The sequence below is a fragment of the Monodon monoceros genome, unplaced genomic scaffold, assembly GCF_005190385.1.
Source record: "Monodon monoceros isolate NGI ecotype Baffin Bay Population unplaced genomic scaffold, NGI_Narwhal_1 Super_Scaffold_8, whole genome shotgun sequence".
In the NCBI taxonomy this organism is placed as follows: domain Eukaryota; kingdom Metazoa; phylum Chordata; class Mammalia; order Artiodactyla; family Monodontidae; genus Monodon; species Monodon monoceros.
Window position 1 is genome coordinate 4,135,599 of NW_021703785.1, and position 16,157 is coordinate 4,151,755.

A 16,157-nucleotide genomic window follows, 5' to 3' on the forward strand; every position below is an offset into this window, starting at 1 on the left:
CCTAAAGTCTCTGGAATTCTTTAGATTCCCCCTCCCGCCAGCAGGGATGATGAACTAAAGGACAGAGAAATCCTCCATGGGACGATGCTGCCTTAGTTTGGTTCTTCGTGGAAGCCTTCCAGGAGCCCAACAGCAGGCAGGCACCCCATCCAAGAGGGAAGCACACTGGCCCAAAGCACACTTTTTAGTGATCCTCAGTCAGCCCTCCCTCTCCCTTGAGGGTGCGAAATTGTCAAAATTGTACAATCATTGCCTTTATCACTTTTGTTTTATTCCACATGTCCAAAAATTTTACTAACCAGGATACATTTTCCTTAAAAGAGTTAAGTCATTTTGTTTAGTTCTATTGATTCATATAATTTATCCCAGCAGATGCTAATAAATAAAATATTTCGCAATATGCATTAACACATACACAAGTTTTTTATTTTTTTAAAATTTTGGTCCCAGAAGTTTTAAAAATACGATTTATAAGATTTCCCACATAAAAACTTAAACTTATAATGTTTATTTTAAGACATTATATTAATGTCTATTTAATGGTACTCCCGATTAGGATTTTCCTTCAAAATCTACCCTTTATTCTAGGCAAATTCTATTCACATAAAATAGAATTCAAGTCTTAGGAACGATAGTTTACTTTTCCTTAATGGTTTGTATTTTTACCTCAATGTTGATTCAGTTCTCACTTTTTGTCCAACCTGATGATCTCCGTGCTTCCTTCTTGTATTCATACAAGAAATGCTCGGACTTCCCTGGTGGTACAGGGGTTAAGAATCCGCCTGCCAATGCAGGGGACACGGGTTCGAGCCGTGGTCCGGGAAGATCCCACATGCCGCGGAACAACTAAGCCCGTGCACCACAACTACTGAGCCTGTGCTCTAGAGCCTGTGAGCCACAACTACTGAGCCTGAGCTCTAGAGCCCGCGAACCACAACTACTGAGCCCGCGAGCCACAACTATACTGAAGCCCACGCACCTACAGCCTGTGCTCCACAACAAGAGAAGCCACCACAACGAGAAGCCTGCGCACCGCAACGAAGAGTGGCCCCTGCTCGCCACAACTAGAGAAAGCCTGTGCACAGCAACGAAGGCCCAACGCAGCCAAAAATAAAAATATAAATAAATAAATGTAAAAAAAAGAAAAAAAAAGAAATGCTCAACATGTCGCCTTGATTTGAATATTCCAGAACATTGGTGGCAATATTATTCCTGCTCAAAGTCCACATAACTGATGACCTATGTGTGGCATAAAGAAACACAGAAAGCAACCTCTGGAGGACAGTCTAACCCTTAATGGCTGACCCATTTATTTTAACCAGCTCTAGGACTCATTTCCTCAGTTCCAATTCCCAGGTCATACATGCCCTCAATAAACATCCATTAAATCAGTTAATACGAGTTGTGGGTGAGGAATCTATTTGTTCAGGCTATAAAACATAAAAGCTGTCCTTTACACTTAGAGAAAAATATGTTCCCTGATAAAAAGCAAGCCTAACATTGGCAGCATCAGAGTCAGGCAGGTATTTGGAAAAAGTAATAATGACTGGAAAATGACATGACAATTAAAGAATGGCACAAAAGAACCCACTTTACCTTTAACCTTTATCACGCTTTTTAAATATTCCTAGCATTTCTTCCCATGACTGAATTTTTAAAGTCTAAAAATGTTGTCAAATATAACAGTACTCTGAAAATAAGCAGCATCGCTATCGCACTTCATGAGGAATTGATCATAGTCTTAATTTGTAACTTGTATCTCCTCATTGTAAGGCAGCACATCAGAATGAGCCTGTCCCTTGTCATCTGTGAGAATAGAGCAGTCTGACACGAGCCAGTAAAAAAAACAAGGGCTATTCATGGAGTTTTCCCCAAGATTAAAATAAAACAATGCATTTGAGCTTCAATTATATGATGAATTCATTTTGTATAATTGTCTAAGTTATTGAAAGTAATTGACTTGGGGTCATTTTTCTCTGTGTCCTAATGAATTTCTGTGAACAAAGAACAGATTAATTTCTTATCATCAGTGACCCCTGCCGTTTATCTGCAGAAAGATAGTGAGCTATTAAACTTCCTAGGTTAGTTGAGGATCTTTGGCACTTGAAAATCCAATCAGGTCATAAATTGGAAAATTTTAATTTAAAAAGCACAGTTGGACATTAAAAATGTAATGATGTTTACTTCTTTAAATATTCTTTTGTAAGTGACTTTGCCATGTGTAATAACAATAAGAAGAGAGAGAGAGGTATGGACGGTCTGTAGTAAAGTTCTTTAGAAATCACTCTTTTGAGGATCATAGGTCTAAGTGAGTATCAAACAGGAGTTCCCACTGTGAAGGGTCTCAGAATTACTTGAAAATATAAGATGGACATAGGTTTATATAAAAGGCAGAAAGTAGGAAATAAGCCCACCAAGAATAAATTTTCTCTGATTTTATTTTCTAAAGGTCCAAATCCTTATGGCCCTTGAAAACTCTGGATTAGAGGCTTTCAAATTCTTCACACTGAAAACACTGAAAACTTCGTTCCGCATACAGGCTCTTTGCAGGGCAGATCTTTGTGTGGTTCTGGGGCCGCCCAGAGCATTGCCACTAAGCGACCCATGTGTGGATGGGAGGCTAGGTCAGAGGGAAAAGTGAGACTGGCTCTAAGACACAGACTGGAGTTTGAGTTGGAAAAGTCACCTACTGGTAGAGTCGACTAGATGCACATGGTGTATCCAGGAACATGATTTACTTAGACTCACAGCAAGCAGGCCAAGCTTGGGGTGGGGTTCAAGTAGGAGCAAAGAGATGGAGCAAGAGGCTGATGGGTAGCGTGACAGTCTGGGTGATTACAAGATCTCACTTTACACACACAGCCCAATTTCCTTCATTGAAAAGGAACTGTATCTTAATTTGGGCAATTGATTGTCCAATAGATGGACAACTACTATAGGGCTTTTCTATTTAAGAAAAATATGCTTTTACTCACTAAAGTAGATATCAGGTTGTGAAGAAATTGCATCAAAATTTCATACATAACCAACCTTTCCTACCCCATGGAAAAACTGACTTCAGTTAATTTCCTCAACATATTGTCAAAACATTGTGTTAGGTACACTGATTTTGCTTGTTAAATCTCTTAAAGAGTTTTCGGGAATATTTACTAACGTTTTGCTTGTAAAAATAAACCTCCAAATTTTGTATCTGTATTCCCAGCAGGAATCCAATAAGGCTGCTCAAATATTGAATAGTATATGGGAAAGTCATTTGAAATCTCTAAAGCACTGTATACTATAAATTATTATTTCCATAATTACAGTAGAGAAAAGTCACATGCTTTCCAGGTTTCATTTCAAGGTGCACTTTTAAAGTAGTGTCATCTTCCTATTAACCCACTCCTCTCTATTCCTTTTTAATTTTAATTTTTTTCAAGACAATTTCGATGTCAGTATCCTCCATAAAGCACTCCCTGACTTCTCAAGCCCAAACCAGCTCTTCCTTCACTGAATTCTTTTTCACTACAGTCATTATTGCATAGTCTAGTACAGAACTGCAGTGGGATTGTTTCATATACATCTTCATTGAGACTAGAATTTTTTGAGGACTGCGTGATGGTTATGTGTCAACTTTACTGGTCACGGGGTACCAAGGGTAAACATTACTTCTGGGGGTCTGTGAGGGTGTTTTCAGACGAGATAGGCATTTGCATGTGTGGACTCAGGAAAGTAGATGGCCCTCCCCAGTGTGGGTGGGCATGACCCAATCCATTTGGGGGACCGAACAGAACAAAAGCCACAGGAAGGAGGAACTCACCCTTTTGCCTCCTGTCTGCTTGCTTGAGTTGGGACATCTCTTCTTATCTTCTCTGGCCGTCCGACTGGGATTTGCACCACTGGATCCCTGGTTCTTAGGCCTTCAGGCTCAGATGAAATCACACCACTGTCTTCCTGGGTTTCCAGCTTGTGGCATGGACTTGAAGTCGTGGGGCTTCTCAGCCTCCATAATCACGTGGGCCAGTCCTCATAAAACATCTCCTCTATATATCCTACTGGTTCTGTTTCTCTGAGAAGCCCATCTAATAGAGACTGAGAGTGATTTTTTTTTTTTAAGGGTGACTTGGAGCTTAACTTTTTTTTTTTAAATTAATTAATTAATTTTTGGCTGTGTTGGGTCTTCATTTCTGTGCGAGGGCTTTCTCTAGTTGTGGCAAGCGGAGGCCACTCTTCATCGCGGTGCGCGGGCCTCTCGCTATTGCGGCCTCTCTTGCGGCGGAGCACAGGCTCTAGACGCGCAGGCTCAGTAGTTGTGGTACACGGGCTTCGTTGCTCCGCGGCATGTGGGATCTTCCCAGACCAGGGCTCGAACCCGTGTCCCCCTGCATTGGCAGGCAGATTATCAACCACTGCGCCACCAGGGAAGCCCGAGAGTGATTTTTTTAAATAATCAGAAAATCTCCGAGAGAACGGCCATAGAAGATTCATATGAACATGGAACTTTTAAATGGATGTATGGGAAACAGTGACTTCAAGAAGAAATGTGGCCGCATAGGGCAGACCTTGCCCTTTTCTGAAAACAATATAAAAGCAAAAAGGACAGTGAAAACAAAACAAAATGGACTTCCATTTCCATCAAGACCACAGATTCTAAAGCATGTTGAAGAGCTACTAAAAAGCAGCTAAGATTGGGTAGAAGCCACATGGAAGCGGATTAAAAGAAGAAGAACAGAGATGAGAGAAACAGGACAGTAGTATCCAATATCTGATCTCAGAAAGTTTAAGCAAAAACACATTTCCTCAAAACGAAGGATTCACCTGAAGTCAAAATATTATGTTTCTTCTTTATAATCCTGAGAATCACACCTGAACTAAGCAGAACTATGAGAAAAAATTCTCCTAAATGGAGTTTAGTTCAAGGGTGCTGAGGAGAAGGACGACACTAAGACCCACACAGATGAGCCTTAGTTGCTAGAAGCAACTGTTTTGGCAGAAATATCTCAGTGCCATGACCCCTATTCCCCCATTGATATATCCCTTCCCCAGTGGTCTACAGGGGGGCCCAGGAATAAGGTGGGGCTAAGGTTGTCTTTTAGAGAGTCAGTGCCACTCAAACAAGGAACAAAGACTGTCCTTGTTCAATCAGATAACTCACTCAACCTCCCTGGAGAAGGCCAGGAAATATTTCCACTTGGAAACCAGGCAGAGGGAAATTATCAAGCCCTATAATAATAACTATCTTTATTCTTATTTTACTATACCATTTTACTGGCATTAAAATGGATTGTCTAAGAAGTATATTTTTTCTCAAATCATGGAAAAAAGGGAACCACTATGGTTTGAATACCTACTAAAGACAAAATACTTTGATTTGCCTCATTTGATTTTCCTCTTAACCCATCTATATTTTGAGGCATTAAGGTTTAGATAAGTTCTATCTACAAAAGTAATAGAGTAATCAAGTGCTAATGACAATTGAATCTATGATGTCTGGCCCCGTGATATTCTATTCACCATATTTTTCTGCTTCCATCTAAATTTTGTGAGTTAATGGAGGATTTTCCTTATTTCAGGGAAGATAAGATGCCATCAATTAAAGTTACACGATTCCGTCTTATACCACTAGGAATAAAATGTGCTGCCAACTAACACATGATGTGTATGAATGATAAGACACATCTGATTATCAGAGATAATAATCTGATAGAAAACAAGTGTTAGAATGAAAATCTAATATATTTAAGCTTAAGAGAAAATTCAAGCTTCAAACATAAATCCCACAACTTTGTATGTGAGAGAAACGATTCGACTTGGATTAAATTTGATTTGTAAAAATACTGTGTATCAGCCTAGCCTCTTAATAATCACCCAAAGAATAGGTGAGTGCCGACTGCCAATATGCAGTGTGACTTCATTTCAGTTAATGCTGGAATATAGTTGTCCTTTCTATTTGTGTATAACAAGAATGAAATGAAATTTAAACACATAAATAAATCCTCTCCTATCAATTACACAGTTCCAGATATAGAATAGTTCTTGTTGCTAAACCCTCACTTCCAACCAACAAATATTGAAAATTTGCCATTTTGACTCCTTAGTCAACTACTTTTACGTTTCTTTCTGATGACTAAGTTAATTTCACAGGGCTTTCTTAAAAAGATTAAGACATCGTTGCATTTGCTGGAGAATTTATGTTAAAAACAACTTCAAAGGTTCAGTTTCCTGAGGAGAACAAAATGAGAGAATAAGATTGATATGGAGTTTGAAAAGATGCTGGAATCAAATTCTTTCTAATAGCTCTTGGGATCTCTTTCCAGCATAAGGTGCTTGCATCCTGGAGGTGAATGCAGTCCCAGAGGTATGCGTGGGTCATATAACGATACGTTTTCCCTTTCATCATTTCTCAGCAGAGTGGACTCAACCTTAAACTGTAGTGCATCTTTTCTAGAGTTGAAACAATTATGGAAGAATATATAAATTCATAAGATATTGTCATAGTCCGTAGGACACTGTTCTGATTTAAAACCATTTTAAGTGAATTGAATGCTTGTGAAAGTTGCTGATGTAGTAAAGCCTCTGCCTTTTTCTTTATTTGCAGGTCTGTATAGAGAGCATCAGAGTCTCTTTGGACAATTTATTACTTCATCCATAAAAAGCCTAACTCGTTCAGCGCCAAGAAAATTATTCCTTGTTTGTGCCAACAAAATAATTTATATAATTCTTCTTACACAGAACTCAAAATACTCTTAACTAATTCACTCATGATGTATCCATAGAAAATGTGGATTGTCTTATGGACAGAACTTGTTAGGTTCAGAGAGATGATTCAAGTGCAGTGTGGCTATGTTTTAAGGATGTAACTGAGTGGGTGAACCCCTAGAGTGCGTTCTCCTCTCAAGACATCTTGGTACATGTTCCCTCTATTTTGTTGCCCCTTAGGAGTCTTTAAAGGATCCAGATTTTTTTAAAAAAAATTATGTGCCTATGTGGAGAGCTTCCTTCAGTCATGCTATATCATACAAATTACTGAACTTAAAGCTTTCCTTTAGTAATCTGGAAAAGAATATACATTGGTTCACTGTATGTTCCTTATGGAATTTATATCCATAATATCCTAAAGATGCTCTAGCTCCAGTCCAGCACCCTGAGTGATCACCCAGAAATTCTGCTGGGTTTAGACATTCTGCTCCTTGCACTGCACTGACTCTGAACTGGACTAGGCCCAGAAGTAAAGACAAATTTCCAAGATGCCATCTCACTGAGAAGATCTCATTGCACTCTAACTCTGGGAAATATTAACAGTGCTTTGTGATACCACTGGGAGTCAGAAAAGCTAAAAAACTTAAAACTAGTCACCATTGGTTATCTTGTGCTTCCAAGAAAAGCAGAAATGCCACTGAGAGATTCTTGAGTGTCCTCTGAGGTCACCTGATATCCGTAGCCAGCCTATGGAAGCTCAGGCTTGAAACCCTCTTGGCAGAGTGCCAGCCTGGGACCAGCGTTAGCATCCAGATAAAAGAGGAAGTGCTCTGCTGCTTCAGTTAAAAGCTGTCAGTCTGCTTTACAAACCAGAACAGTGGTTCAGTGTGCTCCAGGGAGGTCCAGGGGATTCAAGATAATGTAAGATACACTAGTCTCTTAGACACTTAAATGGCAATGTTAACAGAGAATATAAAAGAACAGCAAACCTTGGAAGTTGTCAAAACACACGCATTCAAGCATCTCTGGCCATTCTTGCTAAGACCCTAGAACAGGAATAATTCAGATCAGATTGTAAGGCTGGCATTGGAATGACAGAGATTGGTAAAAAGAAACAAACCAGATATAAAATGAGGACAGGAGCAGAGGAGATTAGGATCTAGCAGCTAAAATAAAGGGCTTGAACACTCAACATATCTACCCACCCCTGATGGCCACTGTCCTTCCAGGATCTATGTTGAAGGCTATGTTTTCCAGCAGCTCCTTGGAGCTGAGGTGGGAGTGGCCAGTGATGGCTATAGATCAGGCAGACCACGGGTACTATCTTCCACCAATCCTGTACCCCTTTGGGTAATAAGCCAATCCTTCCCGTGCAGAGCTCACCACACTGGGGTTAAATAGCTCTGACTCTTCTCCCAGTCTTGTGCTGGAGTTGACTAGGCATAACTGGGACCTGTTTACAATAGTCCTGTATCCACCTGGTGTCCAATACTTATCAAAGGGATTAGCATCTGACCCAAGCAGATTGATCAGAATCCTCCAAGGTCATCTGCTGGAACTGTCAGGAGTCACGTGATTTTGACTTGCCTGCACTTGTTAGCCAGGAGGATGGTGTAAGCAGGAACTTCCTGTTTCAATCTTGGCCACCACATGAAGGCAGCCTGCCAGAGCATGAGATTATTTCAACCTCGGGGTACAACAGAGCTCTAGGACTGCCTGGCTGCAGGCCAATAAGTTTCTTTTACCTTTGTGTAAGCTCATCTGTCTTGGGTTTATGTCACTTGAAACTAAAGGAGCCCTAACGCAGAAATTAAGAACAACTGAGCACATGGCTCCATACCCTTGATATTCACTTTCACCTCCTAAATTTTGTGCACCTTTCTCTTCTCAAAATAGTTTGTTAGGTTTTAATGGTAGATTTCTACTTTCCTCCTATTGTCTGGCTCTGATGTGAACATTGACCCTGTCCTACATTTTACATTAAAATCTGTACATCAAGTGTCTTGAATTTTCTTAATGAAAGGAAATGGACTAATATTGTATGATGCCAGTTAATTAATCTATTAAATGGAGAAATCTACATGATCACTCTTATGATCACTCTTAGAATTGGTTACCCATACATACTGTGACTACATGGCATACACATGGCATTTATACTTGTGAGCTCCCTTTATACAAGAGTGTATAAGTGTGTCATTAATAACATTAGCAAGAAGAAAAACTAAGGGAGTACCCTAACATCATTTTATAAAAGCACAATGAATTGTAGAAATGATATATAAGCAGAAACTTTTGATATAAGCAGAACAACTTTTCCCAGCTTCAAACTAATGAAAACGTATTTTAAAATAAAGCAATAGGGCTTCCCTGGTGGCGCAGTGGTTGAGAGTCTGCCTGCCGATGCAGGGGACGCGGGATCGTGCCCCAGTCTGGGAAGATCGCACATGCCGCGGAGCGGCTGGGCCCGTGAGCCATGGCCGCTGAGCCTGCGCGTCCGGAGCCTGTGCTCCGCAACGGGAGAGGCCACAACAGTGAGAGGCCCGCGTACAGCAAAAAAATAAAAAATAAAAAAAAATAAACCAATATAGGGCTTCCCTGGTGGCGCAGTGGTTGAGAGTCCGCCTGCCGATGCAGGGGACACGGGTTTGTGTCCCGGTCCGGGAAGATCCCACACGCCGCGGAAAGGCTGGGCCCGTGAGCCATGGCCACTGGGCCTGCGCGTCCGGAGCCTGTGCTCCGCAACGGGAGAGGCCACAACAGTAAGAGGCCCGCGTACCGCAAAAAAATAAATAAATAAAAAATAAAATAATATAATAAGTATGCAGGAATATCTTCAAACAGATGACTATAATAATCAAAATGTAAGACAATGAATGTATAAGCTTATCTTTCATTTCAGGAATGGTTAAATGTTTTCTCATTTTAGAAACATTAAATAACAGATGACACAGCCTTGTTAGAGATATGATATAGTGTAGGACAAAGCCACCCGATGTCAAAAACAACCTCTTGAAAGAACTAGGTGTCAGGAAACTGAATTAACCCAAGCCAACTGATGAGGCTCGGCTGACGAGCTAGCTACACAGCAGCAATCTCCTCTGGCTTATTCTAGCATAGGTTTGCAACAAGTCATTTGTCAATCACTATGCCCTTTGCCAATAATTATTCCTGGTCGCTATTCCTAGTCTTTATCCAGGGCCATCACTGGATAAAGTGATAAAGTATGCAGCAGAATTTATAGCTCATTAATTTGGGGTGATATTTATGGTGAGTCTATGTGAGGCCTTCAGGGCTTTATTAAGACTCTGCCATGATTAGAAATCTTGGAATGAGGGAACAGTTGCAAAACGGTAGTTTTTTGGATGTTTCCTTTTGTCTTTGCCAAACTCAAGTCTATAAACATAAATGGTCACTTTGCACAAGGCATTGCATCAAGACTTTTTTTTCTAGAAGGCACTAGCATTCTTACACGGGATTCACATTAATCATGGCTTTTAAACTGTTATATGACAAATAGAGAGCAGTATCTCATTTATAAAAGAACCAGCTAAGCACACACCCTAGACCTGACACCTGGGGCAGCTTAGTCCGCTAATTTGTCAAGAGTAATTAATGGTGGACAGCATGGTACGTCTTCCTGCCACCAACTCAGTTATATCTGGAGGCAAGCGTGCTGCTGTTCATCTTTTAAGAAATTTGCCAGATTTTATAGGATGGAAAAGTTTGCTCTGTTCTTGCACAGTGAATCCAGGTATAAAAACGTCACTTCTTAATCATAACTTACATTTATAGAGCTCTTTTGCTCCCTAAATCTGAAATCTCATCTTTTGGATTACAGGGCCCTTTTGATCCAGAATTTAATTTCAGGCTTTGAGTTATTATTAAAAGTCTCTCCATTTTTTGTTTTGTTTTGTTTTTTGTTTTTGCTTATATTAGATAAAATTGAAAATCTCTAGGAAGTGATAGAGCAGGGATTTAAAAGTGTATGTAGATTATACTTATATTGGGTTGGCCAAAAAGTTCTTTGGGGTTTTTCTGTAACATCTTATGGAAAAATCCGAACGAACTTTTTGGCCAACCCAATACTTTATGGTACTTTATGGCAATACTCTATGCTTCTGAAAGCTTTCATTAAAGATTTCATTATAGAATTCACAGATCTTGAGACAGATCATACATATGTAATCGATCAAATTAGATTTGGCACAGAACTTCGTTTGGGAAATATACAAATATACATGGCATGTATTTGCCTACAAATGTGGTTAAGGCTCCAAGCAATATTTGAGGCATTTGACAGGGACCGTGCTTGTTAATAGAGGCTGTGTTGTATAGTAGAAAGAGTATGAAATTTGCAGCCAACTAGAACCAAATTCAAACTACCCAGAAGTAATTTTATCACTGTCAAGTGGTGATGGTAATACTTACTGGTGAATATTAGTTTTAACAAATGGCAATTGTTTAACCCTTGATGGTGTGTCACTTTTAGTTCTCCAAAAAACAGACGCCATGATGGGATTAGGTGGGCAAAAGGTTTACTGAGGGAAATGTTTCTGCTAAATAAAGGGGGGAGGATGAGGAACAGGCAAACAGCCGGGAGGATGTTCTTCAGGTGATGAGGTGCATCTGACCACCAGGCAGGGAGAGGAGAACAGGCTGGGAAGGAAAACTGTCAGATCAGCTGGGTTTCACAGGTAGTGCTTTGGGACTCCAAAGACGAGGAAGGCAATTCGAGTGGAGATGGAAAAAATAAAAGTTTGATAAACAAGTGTTTGCTGGGTCACCAGAGACACCGGGAGATCAGAGTAGACTCTGGTCGCTAAGCCCTGACAGAGTCTCCCTCACCACACCCAGCCCATATTCTTTGCAGACGTCTCTATCGACCTCTCTCTCGTGATGGCTCTATTCTGGGAACAAGCCCTCTGTCTAAATTCTTTTAGGCAGTTAAGGGAAAGGTAATGAGAAAAACTTCCTGAGTCTTCTTAAAAATAATAATTAAAAATAATCAGCCTAAATCAATTCTCATGCCAAAGAAACATATTTTAGAGTGGCAAAATCTGCTCCCCTACAACAGTATTTTTTTCCTTTCTTTTGGGAAACTTAATTTGAACTGTTTTGCAGTTCACCAATCATTTCCTCAGCTGTGTTGTGTCTACTGTTGAGACCTGTATAGTTCAGCTGTTCTTTATTTCTAATATTTTTATTTGACTACTTCTTATAGTGTCCATCTCTCTGCTGAAATTACCTTCTGATCTTGCATTCTATCTAATTTTTCTATTTATAGCTTTGAACATATTAATCGGAATTATTTCATACTCCCTGTCTGATCATTTCAGTACCTGTTTCAAAGCTGATTTTTTTTTTTTTTTTGCAGTACGCGGGCCTCTCACTGTTGTGGCCTCTCCTGTTGCGGAGCACAGGCTCCAGACGCACAGGCTCAGCGGCCATGGCTCACGGGCCCAGCCGCTCCGCGGCATGTGGGATCTTCCCGGACCGGGGCACGAACCCGTGTCCCCTGCATCGGCAGGCAGACCTTCAACCACTGCGCCACCAGGGAAGCCCTCAAAGCTGATTTTGGTTGTAAGGATCACTTGGACTCTTCAGGCTGTATTTTTGTCTACTTTTGGTGTGCTTTTTTTGTTATGTTCCTTCTGCCATGCCTTTGGTATCTGGTCAGGATTTGGGCTGGATTTGAAGTTTGTTGTTGCTGTGGTTACCTGCGTTGAAATGTGTTGTTGTTCTGGGCACCACAAACTGTCAATTTCTCTAGTGAATCTTTTTATCTCCCGGGTAGATGTTGTGTCTTCAGTCTGTGCTTCTCCCTTGAGAGAGTTCCCCTTTTGCAGCTTGCCAGCTGTTTCCCTTTATTTTTCAGTTGAGGCTTGGTTAGCATGGTTATGGGATGGGGGCAGAGACATCATCATTGTACAGTAAGTCCCCTACATACGAACGAGTTCCCTTCCGAGAGTGCATTCGTAAGTCCAATTTGTTCATAAGTCCAACAAAGTTAGCCTAGGTACCCAGCTAACACAGTCGGCTGTATAGTACTGTACTGTAATAGGTTTATAATACTTTTCAAACAAATACATAAAAAACAAAAAATACAACATTTTTAATCTTACAGTACAGTACCCTGAAAAGTACTGTAGTACAGTACAACGGCTGGCATCCAGGGGCTGGCATCGAGTGGACAGGCAAGAAGAGTTACTGACTGGAGGAGAGAGAGGAGGTGGGAGATGGTAGGGCTGAAGGATCGTCAGCAACAGGAGACGGAGGGCAAGCTGCAGTTTCACTCACGCCTGACACTGATGGCATGCATGTTTGCATCTTTGAAAGTTCTCAACTTGAAGGCTCGTATGTAGGGGACTTGCTGTATTCTGATTAAGTTTCAGACTTAGGGAAGTCCTGGGAACCTGGATCTTGTGGGTGTGGGCTTCACGAGAGTTCCTGCCCCTCCTGCACCCCTATCTCCTGCACCAGTTGCAGTGTCCTCAAGCTATGCTTTTGTTCCTGGCCTTCTGCACATGAGCCTTTCCTGCTTAGGGAAGATGGGAGGAAGGAGACTGTGCCCTCTCGGTGCTGGCTGTGTTCACTGCCACACTGCAGTGGATGCCTCCCCTGTAGACTCACTGTGTTTTTTCTCTAGTGGAGAAAGAGGGCGTGGGTTTGGGTAAATTTTCACAGTGGGGTGAGAAGGGAAGCAGCAGATTCTAATTTTCCTTGAGAGCCTGGAGGATGTCCTAGAGCAAAGGCCTGAAGGAAGAAGTGTGAGAACCCCTCTGTGTCGGTGCCCCCAAGGCTTTATACTCTCATACTAGCCCACGTTCAGCTTTTAGCAGCTTGTTAAATCTTTCTAGTTAAACTTCCTCCTGGATTATATTGTATCCTGACATGTCTGCCTCTAAGCAAATGCTCAGGCTCTATTTCTCTCTGTAGACTTCTGGGTCTTTCAGAATCCAGAGTGTTGTCTGCCCTGTGGTCTCAGTTCTCTGATGAGCTCAAGAAAATCATTAATCTTCAGTTTGTCCTGCTTTTTTCCTCTTGTGGAATGTGACTGACATCCATGTTCGGCTCTGTACACCTCTGAGGTATTTTTGTTACTGAATAAATGGTTGTGCTTATTTTTAAACGTTTTATTGTCATTTTGATTAAATAGCTGACCAGGTGTTGCCTCTCAGGCACCCATGGTCCTGTCTTGATCCCATGTCCAAATTTCCGGTGACAACTGTTTTGATTTTTGAATCCCCAAATTGAGTCTTAAATACAGAAAAATTATTATATAGCTTTCAGGTTATCTTTTAAGCCAAAAGTAGCTTGAGGTTTCCCAGAGGGGCCCTGGGTAATCACAAAGATTTGTTCATTCCTCTTATAAAAAGGGAGGTGCTGTAAATAATTAGGTTTATTTAATATGTTACTATTAAAATTGCATGGGGAGATGTTAAATTGGAAGAGATGCTGAAACTTGTAGAGGAAAAATGCTGTTTCTATAAGTATTTCAGAAATTGTGTATTTTGTAGGGAGTTCCTAGGTATTTGTTATACTCTCACTGCCCATGATAGGTTTCTGCTTATTGCAGTTGATGTTTTGCCCAATGATATTAGATACCAGTAACATGTTATCAGTCATATGTTTGGTTATCATTAAAATTCTTACTTGGTCACTCTCTTATTTATTTTGAATATAGCATTTTCTAGGCCAAATATTCTCAATTACTGTTGCATGGCTGACTTACAGAGTTTTATAAAAATACCAGTGGCGGGTCCTACTCTAGACTTTCTGAATCTCTTCCCATGATATTCTCATTATATTTTGTATATTAAGTCTCAAAACCTTTGTATCAAGGTTTTTTCTCAATAAAATGTATGTTTGTGTGTTTTTAAAATCAGATGTTTAGGACACAATCATTTAATGAAAACAGTGGTAATAATTATGTATTTTAGACATTTTATGTAGTTAGACATTTATAGACATTTTATCTAATTTTTGGTATGGCTTTATTACTTTTGTCTGTCATATGGTTAGAAAATTCTTTCTTTTTTGATACCAAAATCTGACTCCTTTAAATCCCCACTACTACTTCACACTTTCTACCATGCTATAGGCCTTTTATGCATTCGAAAGTAGTGTTTATTTTTCCTGTATTATTTTTCTACTCTTTTCACCTTATTAAATGAGATAATGAATGAGAAACTCTCTTTTTCCAGCGCTTGGCACTTGCTCAGCAGTAGCTGTAAGAGTGTGCGTCATCCAAAACTGCTGAGGGAAATTTGAATGTGCATTTTTTCACTTTCTCGTTGAATTGCATTCCCCTTTTATGTTTAGAAGTCATTGTCAACTTTTCCGTTCCCCCAGCCACATACTACCTCATCAGCATTTGTTTTAAGTAATTCTTGCAAATAGCTCTTTCATACACACCCACGACACACACAAACACAAACCCACAGATAGACACACGCACCTCGTTTTTCTAATAGATATAGTTGCTGTTGTAACTACAGTAATAAATACTTATTTAAAATATTGTACAAATAATACAATTTTATCATTATATGCCTTTTCAACTAACATGCATTAAAATACAACTTGCATCACTGACTTCTGCAAACATTTTTGTTAAGTTTGAAATGCTTTAATAATAATGGGTCAGAAGGGAATTCACTTTCCACAGACAAAGGAGCTTGTCCTTAGTCCTGGAAGAGAGTCTTGAATGAGTTATCAAAGGGGCGTTTGCGGGGGTTTGGACCTGGAGCAACGGGGCCAGTGGAGAGTGAAGTTCCAGGCTGCCAGTGTTTTCCTCCTGGGCACTCTCAGAGCAGCCGGTTCACATCTTTATGCTAGCATTTACCACATGATATTGCATGTGCTTTTATTACTTACGGATTGTGAGTTCCCCAGGGTAGGGACCAGTTCCTGTTTGCTTCTGGCTCCTCAGTGCTTAGAACACGTTAGCTAGTCCTGCATTTCCATTTGGAGCTAGTTCAGAACATAAAAGGATTGCTGTAAACGTAATATTGATATATGTAAACCATACCAAAAATTAGATAAGATTTTCCCACTGTGGCATAGTGGGAAACATACTCCTTATAATAGTATGCACACGCACACACACACGCACATACACACAACGTTAAACCCTGTATGAAATCCCTCAACCACTCTCCAGAGCGTTCAAGGACAGAGACAAAAGGACCTTCCTGCAAACATGCCTGTTTGGTTCGGGCTCCCTGCATCCACAAGGTGCCTGGCCGTGGCCGTCCTGCCTCCTCTGGCCTGCATCCCACTCCTGGCCTTTGGGCTCCATGCCAGCCCCTGTGTTACTCACGCTCAACACTGAACCCTGTCTGCTTGTGTATACACTGCCTCTCTGCCCTGTCCCCATTCTTCATTCCTCCAGGCTCCCTCCCATCATTCTTCTGTATTCTGACCGACGACTGAAAGAAAAGGCACAACATAAGGCTGTGAGTTGAGTTTATTCA